Source organism: Typopeltis vanoorti, chromosome 5 (genome assembly GCF_054136105.1).
Source record: "Typopeltis vanoorti isolate ZY-2024b chromosome 5, IOZ_Tvanoo_1.0, whole genome shotgun sequence".
Taxonomy (NCBI): domain Eukaryota; kingdom Metazoa; phylum Arthropoda; class Arachnida; order Uropygi; family Thelyphonidae; genus Typopeltis; species Typopeltis vanoorti.
Window position 1 is genome coordinate 32,542,314 of NC_143553.1, and position 14,721 is coordinate 32,557,034.

General features: G+C 33.4%; 1 pseudogene across 2 annotated transcripts in view; it reads left to right on the top strand.

Annotated features, from left to right (window-relative positions):
• LOC150106295 (hexosaminidase D pseudogene) overlaps window positions 1–13,243 on the top strand; it is a 51,358-nt pseudogene extending 38,115 nt beyond the window's left edge. For both annotated transcript variants that reach the window (XR_016548297.1, XR_016548296.1), the window contains one exon: window positions 10,939–13,243. The product of XR_016548297.1 is annotated as a hexosaminidase D pseudogene, transcript variant X2 (transcript). The remainder of the gene's footprint in view (window positions 1–10,938) is intronic.
• The last annotated feature ends 1,478 nt before the right edge of the window (window positions 13,244–14,721 follow it).

Here is a 14,721-nt window from a genome sequence, read left to right on the forward strand (position 1 = left end):
ATACATTACAGTAGTAGTATTGTCTGTATAAGCTGTGAAGATGTCCTAAACTTTTCCTTACAGCTCATTATCCTGTTGTATGAATTGCGTGTCGACCACAAAGCTTTCCATAAGCATCATGATGCGCTTTTCATCTGAAGATTGGTTAGCTGGTCTTATATAGAGGTGATAGGGATTTTTCCTCCTATGAACTCAGATTTTTCATCTTGCAAAACAGGAAAATGACTAGAACACATGCAATTAACAGACATACACTGGAGTCATAGCCTTAGCTTCTACAACCATAATTAAAACTCACCCATAATCACCCTGCCTTATAATACCACACATTTCCCTTCTTGAATGAAATCTTCACCTGCTTAGTTGCATCTCAAATGCTTCATGGATCACTCACACCAACAGTGAACATCATTTAAGACTATAACCAATCAAACACTTTGAAACCTAATAATGCTTCCATCATATATTACAAAGTTATCACATGTACTGTGCTTCCCTCTACCAAGTAAATACACACAACTTTAGAAATTCATATTCTTTGTTTTACTAAAGTATAGAGCCAAAAAAGCTTCAATTTGACACAAGTAAGACATAATTTAAGCACTACTAAAAGGTGAACATAAGTCTGCTGTCCAGAGCTTTTGTCTTTTAAGTAATGCAACCAAGTCATCTCCGATGCCAAAGATTATATTCTCTTATGCTCTGTGGTAAATTTCAAAACTTCAGTATCTTTTTGTATTTTGTTATAAAATATGGATGGATTTAAATTATCCTCCGATTTAATATCACTCTTTGCTTCCATACACTGTTTTCTCTTGCCAGTTCTTATTCTCATAGTTAAAATTACCTCATTTTACTTTTCCACTCAGTTCTTGTAACATTTTAAATTGCTACAATTTCTATAAACAACACCCTATTAGATATTCTGTTTATCCATTCTCACACTAAAAGTCTTAAAGCCATCATCTCTACTGCTGTTTTTTTCCCTGCCCTGCTCTCATCTCTCAGCACCTCCCTCTCTTTTCACCTTCCTGTCCTCCCAGGAGATTCCTTATCCATTTATCCCATCTTATCTCTGTTTACATATTATATGATAGTTTTACATATCCCACTAATCCTTGTACACACAATTAAATCACTCTCCAAACTTAGCACCACCTCCCAGATATCTGATACTTCTTATTAGGGATGCACCAACTATTCAGCCAAAGCATACTGAATTAAATTTTATAAACAAATGTTTAAAAAAAAAAAAAATACATACACTCAATTTGTTATAAAATTTTATTCAGCATGCTTTTGCCTAATTACAGAATGAAGAAAGATCGAAAAATATGTGATTATACTTCACCTATGTAAACACATGAAAAATGGGGGGGGGAGCCATCCTTATTTCATAACTAAGTGTATATATATTTGATAAGCATCTCCATAGCACAATTGGAAGAACAATGGTATGTTGCACCCTTCAATTAGAAAATGCTTAAGTTTGATTCTCGTCTTGAAGGGAGGAATCTTTATATGGACTTTTTCAATTGAAGGTGAGTTAGCCAATCTCATATGGAGGTAGCAGGGTTTTTTCTCCTGGAAACTTTGGTTTTTCATCCTGCATACATACAAATCAGCCCTTCAGAACGTGCGCAATTTACAGACAAAAAAAATACTAGTTGTAGTGGTAGTGGGCAGTAGATGGCGTTGACATAGATGATTGGTAGTAGAGGTTCGGTGTAGTGGTGGAGACAAAGAGTTGTACAGTAGGTGTCCTTCTGCGATGACTCCTCAGACTCCTTGGAGGTGTCATGAATAATAATAATAATAATATATAGAAACTTGGTAAATTTTGAAAAAAGACCAGATAGCTTATAATAAGCCTGTGGCATTGGTGTTGGCCTTAGTTTGGACTAATAAAAGACACAAGCACTGCACAGGCACCTGTATATTCACCTTTCATGGATCTTTTATAAGGTTTAAAGTTTTTTTTGTCTTTACAGGTATTTTAAACTGTTGATTTTCATCAGAGATCAGGAGGAAACCTTAACAGGATAGAAGCTCTCATTCAACACCAAAACAGTCCTGTGTCAGAAAATTATATTTTTCATAAGTGAACTGTCATTAGCATGTAAGAGTAATTACCAGAGAAGAGCTTTAAAAGTCTTCATTTCAGCATTGTAAAATAATTGGATCAATCTATATTTCAAACTGAATATGTATAATCACTGAAAGGTTTTAAGTAGTGCAGACTAAGGCAACTCTGCTCAAGGTTTGGTCTCTATTCTAAACTTCTTAATTTTATATGTATATTCAGTTATGACATAAGCAGGAATCGTTAGTATCTTCTATTTCTGTTTATTATTATTATTTTGCAATACAGAAATGAAGACTTTTAGGCCCTTCTTTGATAAAAAGTGAAATAAAATATTTTGCTTACCATAAATATAATAATATCGTCAGATATTAAAAGTATAGCCAAGAGGCTTCAATTTGACATTAGCAAGATACTAAAAAGGAGGATATTATGGATCCATCCAAATTTTATAGCAAAAAAAAAAAAAACTTACCAGAGCACAGAAACACATAACTTTCTCATAAGTTCTGTAATAATGTTTCAAAACATATAACTTTTTAAAATTTGGATGGTACAAATGTTCCCATAATATTCTCTATTATAGTTTCTTAGTATTCCAAATTAAAGTTTCTTTGCTTCATGCTTTAATATTTGATTATTCACCTACCAAGAGTTCACTTAGGATGAATTTAACTTTTTGACATATGGAATATTTGATGCAGTGTTGTTGCTTTTTTTAAAAGTTTTATGGTGTCTATGATGAGATCCAACAGTTCATAATATTTATCATGTTGCAAGTAAAACCTAATCAGTGTCCTAATAAAAGGCGAATATATAGGCCCCTGCACAGAGTTCATATCATTTAAATACTCCAAACCTAGGCAACTCTGCTGCCAAAGGCTATGTTCTTGTGAGCTCTCAGGTAAATTTTCAAACTTTAAAGTTTCTTTCTACACTTGGCTATAAAATATAGTTGGATCCATAACATTCTCCATTTCAGTATAATCAAACTGTCATTACATTTTATAGGGAATATTTATTATAAAAAAAATTGCACCATAAAAATCAGAATATTTATTTCACTTATTTCCTCAAATAAAATCAATTATTAATAGAACTTTTATTTTAAATAGTGAAATATAGAGAATAATTATGGATTATTAATCAGAATGAAAATTCATGATAAATTATGAGATAGGAAAATAATTTTTTCACCTTTTTTGGGGGGAGAAGCCTACATCTGGTTTCTTTCCCTCCTGAAAAAATGCTGTTGGTGAATAATATGCTGGAAGCTGGTGCCAAAAGAATCCTTTCTTTTAGTGTCGCACAGTGATCAGCATTCATTTTAGAAATTATGGACTTTACAACCGTGTTATAAATAACTATTTTAATTTCCCAATGTTTCGACATTCGTATGAAGGTCATCATCTGGAGTATATACAAATATACAAGGACAAGCTGAGTTACATTTCACACAGTATGCTAAAGAGAAAATGATTTGATCAACAGTTATTCTACTGGCATGACCTCTAGTGAAAATGTAATATATTAAAAAAAATTATATGTATATATATAATATATTTAAAAAAATTTTATATGTATATATATAATAAAAAAAAACATAAAATTAATTAATTAGAAACTACCTCAAAGCTAAATTCTATTTAAGATAACATAAGAGAAACATTCTTTCATATAGATAGTTTTCTTACAGTAACAATCATGTCCTAATTTAACATGACAATTGTTATATTAGATTTAAGATTCTGGATTATCTACAGTCCTGTTTATAGTTAACTCTTAGGGAGAAAGGGTAGAATATGTGCCTTCCATATGTTTGGAATTTTTAGACCATCGCTATTGTTCAGATTAGGGTGGTTGATAAGAATCTCACAGGCTTCCTTAAATTTATGTTCATACCATGTTTTGGTGTGATTTAAACAACTGGTGCTTTTCCAGTCAGTTCTATGTAAAGTGTCAGGGCATGATCAAAGGCCAGCTTCACCATAGTTATTATATTTAATGTGTTGTTTATGTTCTTTTTGTCTGATAGGAATTGTGCATCCTGTTTCCTCTATATATGGTAGATTACAGGTGCAATAAATACAGTGTACTCCAGGGTGGGCCAGCAGAGGGAGTGGGTCTTTGGATGAGTTGAGTAAGCTTTTTAATTTTGCAGGAGGTTTAAAGGTGGCTTTGAGATTGTATTTCTATAGTATTCTGTTTATTTTATCTGATGTCCCTTTAATGTAAGGAATGGTTATAGTTTTATTGTAGTCTGGTTTATCTTTTTTTTTTTTTTTTGAGGTTTTGTAGAGAATTTTGTTAATAGTGTTTTGGCTGTAACCATTTTTTTATGAAAGTATTGCTGATAACTTTAAATTCTTCTTTAAGCGCTTGTTCATTGGACCAAATCTTCAAAATCCTGTTTTTTAGAGTATTAATGACACCTAGTTTTTGTGTTGGCTGGTGGTGGTAGGAGTTTTATGTGTATATATTGGCCAGTATGTGTTGGTTTCTATTGGTAGGGGTCGTAGTTAACAAGAATAAAAAAAAGAAAAAATGAGAAGCTACTAAATCAGTTACTCCGTGGCCTCAAGATACAGTCAAAAAATTACTTCTGCACTACACTCGTTCTCCGACAAATTTATGGTCTACCAAAGATATCTACTTTGTGTATCTATCAAAGATACACAAACAAAACATCACTATAGTCGATAGTCGAAGGTATAGACAGCCCGAATTATCACCTAGCCAAGAAATTAGCATCAACACTCAAGGAGTTGGTAGGTCATTCCCCCTCCTATATCAGAAACACAACACTTCATAAACATAATCAAAGACATTACATTAGAAAAAGATGATTTATTAGTCGGTTTTGACGTCTCTGACCTCTTTACGAATGTCCCAACCAATCAGTGACACAATCCTTCTTTTACACGACAAATTCCCTCCAGATATCACGCTGCTCTTTGCGCATGTATTATGTTCTGGTTATTTTGAATGGTAAAACACTTTCTACCTATGAAAAGAAGGCACAGCCATGGGCTCGCCATTATCTCCCCTCCCCCCCATTGCTAACTTTTATATGGAACATCTAGAGCAACATGCTCTAGATGTTTTTGCGATATGGCCCCATGGCCACCAGACACAGACACTTTCCTTAGCCACCTAAACAAACAACACAAACACATACAGTTCACAATTGAGATTGAAAAGCAGAACACACTTCTGTTTCTAGATGCACTTGTCACACGTCTTTCTTCTGGCAGTCTTTCCTTCACTGTTTACCAGAAACTGACACACTGGCCAATACATACACACAAACTCCTACCACCACCACCACCCAACACAAAAACTTGGTGTTATTGATATTCTGAAAAACAGGGCTTTGAAGATTTAATTTCATCATATGTATCAGCAAAATTATGCTAATGGATATTATATGTCTAAAGCACATATGCTAAAATTGGATACAAGTTTACTAGATAAGGAAAGATGTTTCACATGACGCTCTTGGTTTTTATTTTTATTTTTTTAATATGCGACTTCTCATGTCTGGGATATACATGAGCAGTCAAAGAACATTAAGCATATCAGTGATAAGTATGAGATGGCTGTTCTGAAAAACAGAGGTAGATAGAATAAGAGGAAGAGGAAAAGCAGTTCATTATGTGCACTGAAAAGGGATCCTGGTGATAGTATAATCCTACACAAATGTTGGTTCCTCACCCTGTCACTTTTCATACATGTGCCTGTACTTGATCTTGAGGTGACTTCGTTCTTAGTTTTTGCTGAGTGTGGGCCTTTTATGCCAACCAAAGCTGTCTAAACGTGAGCATATAAATAATTATTTTATTTAACGATTATTTTCATTCCAGTTCCATGCAGCCTTTATTTCATAAACTTCAACATAAATAACTGCTGTTTTTATGTTGCTCCTACCCAAGTTATTTGCAAACTTATAGTACATTTTGTACCATGGGAAGGTTAAGGATTTTTAATTTATTTTTTACATAATCCAGAAACCTTGCTCTACTGACCAAACATGGAACTTTTTCAAGCGCCACTTCAGGCTTCCAATAAGTGGGGCGGTGGTCTCACACCATGCAATAAAATTCATCTACCACCTAAAAAAAAATGTTGCAGTTCATATGAAATTAAGCAAAAGAAAAAAACAAAATAGGCAGGAAGAACATTGAAAACATCAGCTGCATCCTGAATGGAAAACTTACAGAAGTAAAACATTTCAGCTATTTGTGCACAATAAAAGATGTATCTGAAAATTGGGTTAGAAGGTGTTTGATGATAGGTAAAGTCCCAAAGGAAAACCAATATCTAGATGGATTGATGCAGTTAGAGATATCTTAGAAGACAGAAATATAAGATCGGGGAATATTGGAGTCCTGACAAATAAGACTAATTTGGAGGGAAATTGGCGAGACATTACTACTACATGAAAGATTGTTATTACTATCATAGTCAGTGGCAGCCGGTGAAAATTTTAAGTGGGAGTGCTGCATATACAAAAAAAAAAAAAAAAAATTTTTTTCCTAATCAGTAACGAATTTATTAATAAATAAATTTACATATTAAAAATTGCTTTATTAAAAATATTTCATCCTCACCACGAACAAATACCAATAATAAAATTTTCGTATCAATAGCAATGACAAGTGCAAACGAATATCGGCATTAGATCGCAATGCATTTGTTTCATGTAACGATAATTGAAAAAATAATTCTTTTCATATTTTCAACAGTGACACTTGTCATAATTCAGCCCTGTAATAAATAAATAATTATACGTTATTTTAACAAAATAAAATAAGATTTACCAAAAAATAGTTCACCACGAACATGCGCCAATAATAAACATTTCATATTATTATGTAACACCTCCGGGGAGTCCAAAAACTCATCGAGGGAGGGCACTTACTCTACTGCCCTCCATTTCCAGCACTCAATCCACCAACTACAACGAACTGCAACGCCATCTACCACCAACCACTACCACTAGTATTTTCACAGACAATCACAACATCCATGCCCATGGCGGGATTTGAACCCGCAGCCTTTTGACTGGAGAGCTGATACTCTAACCACTCGGCCAACCAGGCCGGTGATATAAACACAAATAGAGGTAAGGAGTTATTCCTCTCTATGAAGCTTTGATATGGCCACATCTGACCTACTGTGCACAGATTTTATTGGAAATGTGGAAGTGTGCCAGAAAAGATTCAGAGGCAAATAACCAAAATGGTGACTGGTCTAAGCTAGAAGCTTAGGTTAAAAAGTTTAGCTGATGATAGAACAAGGATAAGATAGAAATATGTTGCCAAGGAATTTTATTGAACATACTGAAAAAAAATGTTCTGATACACAACAGGGCAGGAGAGATAAACAGGGGTCACCCCTTGTTACAAGGACATGGGGACTATTTTTGTTCTGCTTGAAGAGTGATGAATGAGTGAAATGGGTTGGAAGAAGCAATGAGTGCTTTGTAATCAAAGGAGTTTAACATGAGATATGACAATTATTGTATAAAATAATTAGTGTGAAACTCCTGTAATGAATCTTTTGACTCTGGCAGAGGTTCCTCTTTAATAATAAAAATAATAGATAAAGACATACTATATCATCTATGTTAACAAACACTCAAATTCAATAGCCCAATCCAAAAAAGAGGGGAAAAAATCCCCAAGAACAGAAATTACTAACTAAAAATATAATGACTAGTGATACAACAGAAACTAATATTTAAGATAGATATCATGAAAACAGCAGAAAGAGCCACTACTCTACTGCTCTCCATTTCCAGCATTTAATCCACCAAAGAAAGGACTGTGTACATGTACAATGTTTTGGTTACAAGCATTGCTAGTTCTTTTACAAGTGAATTCCCTTTCCTCACCAATAGATATGTGCTCAATCAGTTATTTAAAAAAAAAAAAAAAAAAAAAAAAAAAAAACATGACAGGCAGATATATGAAACTTCACAGTGATCCTTAACACAGATAATGAGAACAAAATTACAAAATGTCAGCAACTGCTCTACTTATTCTAAAATGGATCTCAATGGTGCACACATCAAAAGACCAAAAGGCAAATAATTTTCTGAAATGGTCCAAAGATCTAAGAAAGATTAAAATCCAGAATGTTCACTGATCCTTCAATCATGCTGTGTAACAAAATCATGTTTAGACTCACTCTGGATGGCATGGGCTTTCCAATATATCTCTTAAGAGATCACTCAAACTCTGCAACTCATAAAGAACTTGATAAAAACCATTTTCTTATGTTTACTCCTTGTATTATTATTATTATTATGTGACACCTCCAGGGAGTCCAAAGATCAAAGGAATTTGCCAACAGCATCGAACGATTGATCACCTTCCAACTGCTAACTGTGCTCAAACTTGCTTAACTTTTTTCATGAACCATTAGTAGCAGAGGCTCTACCAATTGACCAACCTTTGTAAATTAAACTATTATGACAGTAACAGAATGAAGTTTTCATGATTACTTTCTAACCAACACCTTTCATCCAAAGTAGTATCTTAACTATTTATATGTCACTCATCTAAAGCAGAATCCAGCCACCAATAACTTGCTCTTCATCTGGATCTTTTTCCTGCCATTTTTCTTTCAAACATTTATTTTGCATCAGGTATTCTGTTTTAGTGACTACTTCAGATTAGCACTTTTTACATAATCTTGAATAGTATAGTTCATATGGTTCTGCTAATGATGTTAATGTGCATAATATTCCTCAGAAATTTGCTATGTGTTGTTGTTGGCTGATGAACTAATTTATTTCTAATCCAATATGACTGCAAAGCTAAAGGACAGAGCCACCACTTGACAATGGCTACATCCAAATGAACAAGGTCCAAATGTTCAGATTCAAAGTAACATTGATGCCATGAATATTTTCCAACAAAAAAAAAAAAAAACAGTCCACTGGTAGAACTATAAAATTGTTTCAGAGCATTAAAAAAAAAAAAGTCATAATGTTATTAGTGAATCAATTTTTGGCTCATAAGCAAATCACAATAGTGATGCACCTACCATATTCATGAGATTTAGTCTCTTATGGCATTTTTTTCTGTTTGCCAAACCAAAATTTTTTGAATCAAAAAATTTTTATGAGGGGGAACCCATTTTGACAGATCAAAAGAAGTCTTCTCAATTTTGTTTCAATGCATTAAAAAAAAGAGAATGGAAAAGTTGATCACAATCAAACTCTTAATGTTCTCAGTAGTCCTGTTTCTTTTTTGTCTTGCCTTGTGTGCATGTTTATATATACATTGTACATGTACACAGTGCTTTCTTTGGTGGATTGAATGCTGGAAATGGAGAGTAGTAAAGTAGGTGCCCTCCCTCAATGAGTCTTTGGACTCCCTGGAGGTGTTACATAATAATAATAATAATATCTCACAGAAATAATGAGCACAGGCATAAGATACACCGCCCAAGCGGCAGTGTATCTAATGACGTAACGTGCAACGACAGCAAAAGAATATTGGCGTTAGATTGCAGTGCATTTGTTTCGTGTAACGATAATTGAAAAAATATTATTTTTTTCATATTTTCAACAGTGACACTTGTCATAATTCAGCCTTGTATCTATAATAAATAAATAATTATATGTTATTTTAACAAAATAAAATAAGATATACAAAAAATAGTTCACCAGGCACATGCACCAATAATAAATGTTTCATATCTCACAGAAATAAGGCGCATAAGCTTAATAAAAATACACTGCCGTTTGAGCAGTTACAGTTGGGAATGACATAGCGTGCAATGACAAGAGCAAACGAATATCGCCATTAGATCGCAGTGCATTTGTTTCATAATCTAAAGCGTTAATCGAACAATTCCAATTATTAACTATTCAATCAATGGCAAAACATAAGCTGTAACCTTTAACATGTTGTAAGCATTGTTATTATTTATAAACACAAACAAAATTTAATTTTTTCCTTGAGGGTGTCGCAGTGCTTATGTACAGGCCGCCACTGATCATAGTATTCATGTACGTCCTTGAGGGTTCGTATCAGGAATTATGTTGAATATATTTAGAATCTCTACTAAAATATGTCTTGTCATATCCATTTTGATTTAGATTATTGTTAATGAATATCAGCATACAGAGTGTGTTGCAAATGTAGCTTTTAATGGTTATTTTTAATAATTTTCTTGCTTGTTACTTGATATATAGGACTAATTAGCATCATTTGAGGTTTATCAGTTAGCCACTTAGTTTCTTATATTAAGGCTGCTTCATTGTCCTAATGGGGTAGCACTAATATAAGACAATAAGATGATCAAAGGTGCTTTTTTTTTAAAGAGTAGATTCATTTTGTGAAACCTAAAATGTCTTTAGTTTCAAGTTTTTTAATATGTTTTCTAGTTTTTGGAACATGGTTTCTAATTTCTGGCAGTCTGATCTTTGGTGCTTTGCTTGATATTAATTCAGGTTGAATTGCTTGTACCTGAAAAAGATAATGATTTTGTAATACAAACAGAAAAAATGTAGAATGTCTGGTATTTGCTTCAAAGTTTAGTGCTAAATTATTGTTTGTCTCTAGTAGTACAGAGAAAATCTTGCTTGCATATATATTTGCCCCTGGTATTGAATTTAGGATCTACCAGAGGAAATCTTGCATATATATATATATATATATATATATATATAAGGGGGAGAGAGAGAGAGAATATTAAAAGAGACACTGCCTTTGTTTCTCTAGCTGGATTTACTCTCCTTTCTTAAGATTTAGAATCCTCCTAAGTAGATCTGGACTCATTACTGGTGGGCATTCTTTACATGACAACATATACTAATAGCCACCTTCCTTTCTTTCCAGATACAACAGATATTTTAATTCAGATGGCATCTAGTTATGAACAAAGTGGCATATAGTTTCATCACTGCACAACAGTCATTATGCTTGCTAAATTTCGTGTTTATTTGTTACTAATTGCAAGTTCAGGATTGATATTTTTAGTTCTTTATAAAACATTAACAGGAGAGGAAGAACCAGAAATAGTAAATAAATTTGGCTTTACTAGTGATACTAAAGGAGGAAAGAGAATTTTTATTCCTAGAATTAAACCTCTGGAAAACATTAATGATCTTATGCCAGTAACTCAATCACAGCAGCATTTGGAAAGACAAAGACTGCGAGAAGCAGAGGTACATGCTAAAATAAGACAGAATTTATGGCATAAAGGCAGAGGTGGGCCGAGTTCACTAGGAACTGATGCTTCTATGAGGGATTTCTCTCAAATAGATGATATTCAAAATTTTGATACCTCTGGAATGTCCTTAAACCAAATGGTATCAAAAGGTTTACCAAAAGACAATAATGAGGAGGAAAATTTTCACATTCGTGAACGATTTGTTCACTTGGATTTAAAAGGAGCACCATTGCTTGTCAGCTATTATCACAAGTTGTTTCCATTGCTGCAGGTTCTTGGTGCAACTGGGTTACTTATTGAATATGAAGATATGTTTCCTTACTATGGACCTCTAGAATCTTTAACTGCTCATAATGCTTATACAAAAAGTGATCTTGCTACTATTCTTCAGTTAGCTAAAAAGCATCACCTTGAAATCATTCCATTAATTCAAACTTTTGGTCATATGGAATTTGTATTGAAACAGTTAAAATATCAAGATTTAAGAGAGGTGCCAGCATATCCACAAGTAATCTGCCCAACAAATAATGCTTCCCAAATGCTTATAAAGCAGATGATAAATCAAGTTATTGGTCTTCACCCAGATATTAAATATTTGCACATTGGATCTGATGAAGTGTACTATATTGGTGAGTGTGATCGCTGTAAAAAAAAAATGCACAAGATGTTCATGGATAAAGAGGATCTTTTTATAGATCATGTCAAAAGTGTAGCAAGGTATATAAAAGATAAATACAGAATTCAACCAATAATGTGGGACGATATGTTCCGTATGGTACCAGATGAAATTCTTGGTAAATCTGAAATATGGAAATATGTTGATATTATGGCATGGCAGTATGGACCGATAGTAGAAATGAAGATTACTCCTGATGCTTGGGAAAAGTATGCCAAATTTTTTGGTGGAATTTGGATAGCTAGTGCCTTCAAAGGAGCCACAGGTCCAAAACAATTTCTTCCTGATATTTCATATCATTTAGAAAACCATATTTCATGGATGGAGGTATTAAATAAATATTATAAGAAAATTCCTTTTAAAGGAATTGCAATAACAGGCTGGCAGCGCTATGATCATTTTGCTGTTCTCTGTGAACTTTTCCCTGCTGCAATTCCTTCGTTGGCATTAAATCTTCTTTTCTTGGAAGAAGGAAGAATGGATTCTGGAATTCTTCAGAAGACAAGAGAAATTCTTCAGTGTGATGAACATCTTACCCTCTCTGTAAACTATAGTACTGAGGAAGTAGTATGTAATTACCCAGGCAGCAAGGTCTTTAAAGGTGCTCAGAGATTGGCTCGGCTACATCTTCAATTAAAGAAATTATTGAAAAACAATCATATTGTTGGATGGTTGAGCGATTATAATATACAAATGGTATTTTCTAGTCCAGCCCATGTTGAATTAGGTACACGTGATCTGGATGCTGTCATGACTAATGCTACTCTCCTATATACATTCATGCAAAATATCATGCCAGAGATCTATGATAAGTACACAATAGAAGAATGGCTGCAGACTTTCATGGATCCTATGATGACTCAGCTTGATCAAATTAAAACCAATGCAAATAGCTTGCTTAAATATTCTTCTTGGCCAAGAAGGCCATTGATCCTTAAAGGATAACTGTATGCTGTATAATTCAAAGTTTAATGAGAAAAAAATCTTACATATGTAAACAAAATAAAGGTTAGTGATAAATTTAATGTAAAAAATCTTAAGTGTTTCATTATGTTATAATGAATATCAAAACCAGTGGATCTATTTCAGTAATAGTGTTCAATAAAATTATTAGCAAAGTTAAAAGTGCAAAGTTGCTCAATTCTCTAATATGCAGCTCTGAATATAGAAAGCTGCTTACTGTAATAGTGAAATTTTCTAAATTACTGTATGTCTTCTATGTATCATTGAATAGTGTATACATCTCATGGTTGTTCCAGATATTTATTGTTATAATATAGGAATATTGAATTTTGTCTTTTTTGCTGTTTGAAAATTGTACATGATCAACTGGCAGTAGTTGAAAACAACTTTAAAGTTTCCAATTTTTTTTTTTCATAGATATAATATGTTTAAATGTTAATTTTTTTGTTGATTATGCTCTTATTTTTAAAACATTTCAGGCTAGTCTGTGATATAATTTTATAAACAGCATCATTATTGGCACTTATGTTCATTTTGAATATTATAGATATATACAATGTTGTGGTAAAGTATTTTGTTATTATTATTACGGGCAACTCCAAAGAGTCCTTAGACTCATCGAGGGAGGCCCTAAACATCATGTCAAGAACAACTATTCAACATCCTCACAGTATCTATCATACTTTGCCTTGAACTCATTCACAGTCATGGCACACACACAACAGACTCTGGCAGCTTATTCCACTCATTCACCACCCTCCAAGTAAAAAACCTAGTTCTAACACCCACCCTTGCCCAGTTTCCATGGATGGCCCCTAGTCCTCCCACCACCAGTCCTGTTCTGAAAAATATCCTCTGAATTAATCTTATAGAAACCCTTCAGTAATTTGAATGTCTCAATCATATCACCCCTTTTCCACCTATCAACTAATTTCCTGCAACCTACAAATCTTCAACCTGTTCTCATACGGTTCATTTCATAGACCTGCTATCATCTTGGTCACTTGCCTCTGGATCCTCTCCACCTCCTCCCCATCAAGAAGAAACCCTGGCACCCAGATCTGGGCACAGTAGTCAAGATGGGGTCTTATCAAGGCTCGATACAGAGGAACAATAACTTGCTTGTCTCTGCTCGTTAAAGTATTCTTCAGTAACCAAGTGATTTGATGAGCTGATTTAGCCACTTTTGCAATGTGCTCTCTAAACTTCAACTCCCTATCCACCAACACTCCCATTTGTACATCACTATTTCATCACTACCTTACAGCTGTTTTTATTCATCTATTTTCTAACATGAGTCTCAAGAAAAATAGTCTGCTGTTAGAAGAAATTCAGTAGCCTAATTATTTGTCCAATACTAATTGTATAGCAATCTTTTTGTAATGGGTAAATAATGCAGTTATTTCTAATTGCAAATAAATCTTTGCCAAAGTTGTTTTGAATTAAGGAGAAATCTGACATTATAAATGGGACTCATTAATTTATGATTGATTTTTTTTTTTTTTTTTTTCCCCAGAGGAAGGTTTTTAAAGAAATATCTATTAGAAATTATTGAAATTGCTTGGGAAAATCATTACCATTAATATCATAATTTGATACATAATTTCCACATTTATTTTCGGATTAAAACAATATAGGTTGTGGCTGTATTGTGATATTAATTTTAATTATGATATTTGCTGTGTAATTTTTATTTTTTTTAATTGCTGTTTGAACATTTTCCCCTGAAAAAAAAAAAAAAGACTAAACTAAGAAAAAACTAAAAGGAACAAAGAGCCATTCCTAAATATGGTGAGGAGCAGATGTGCTT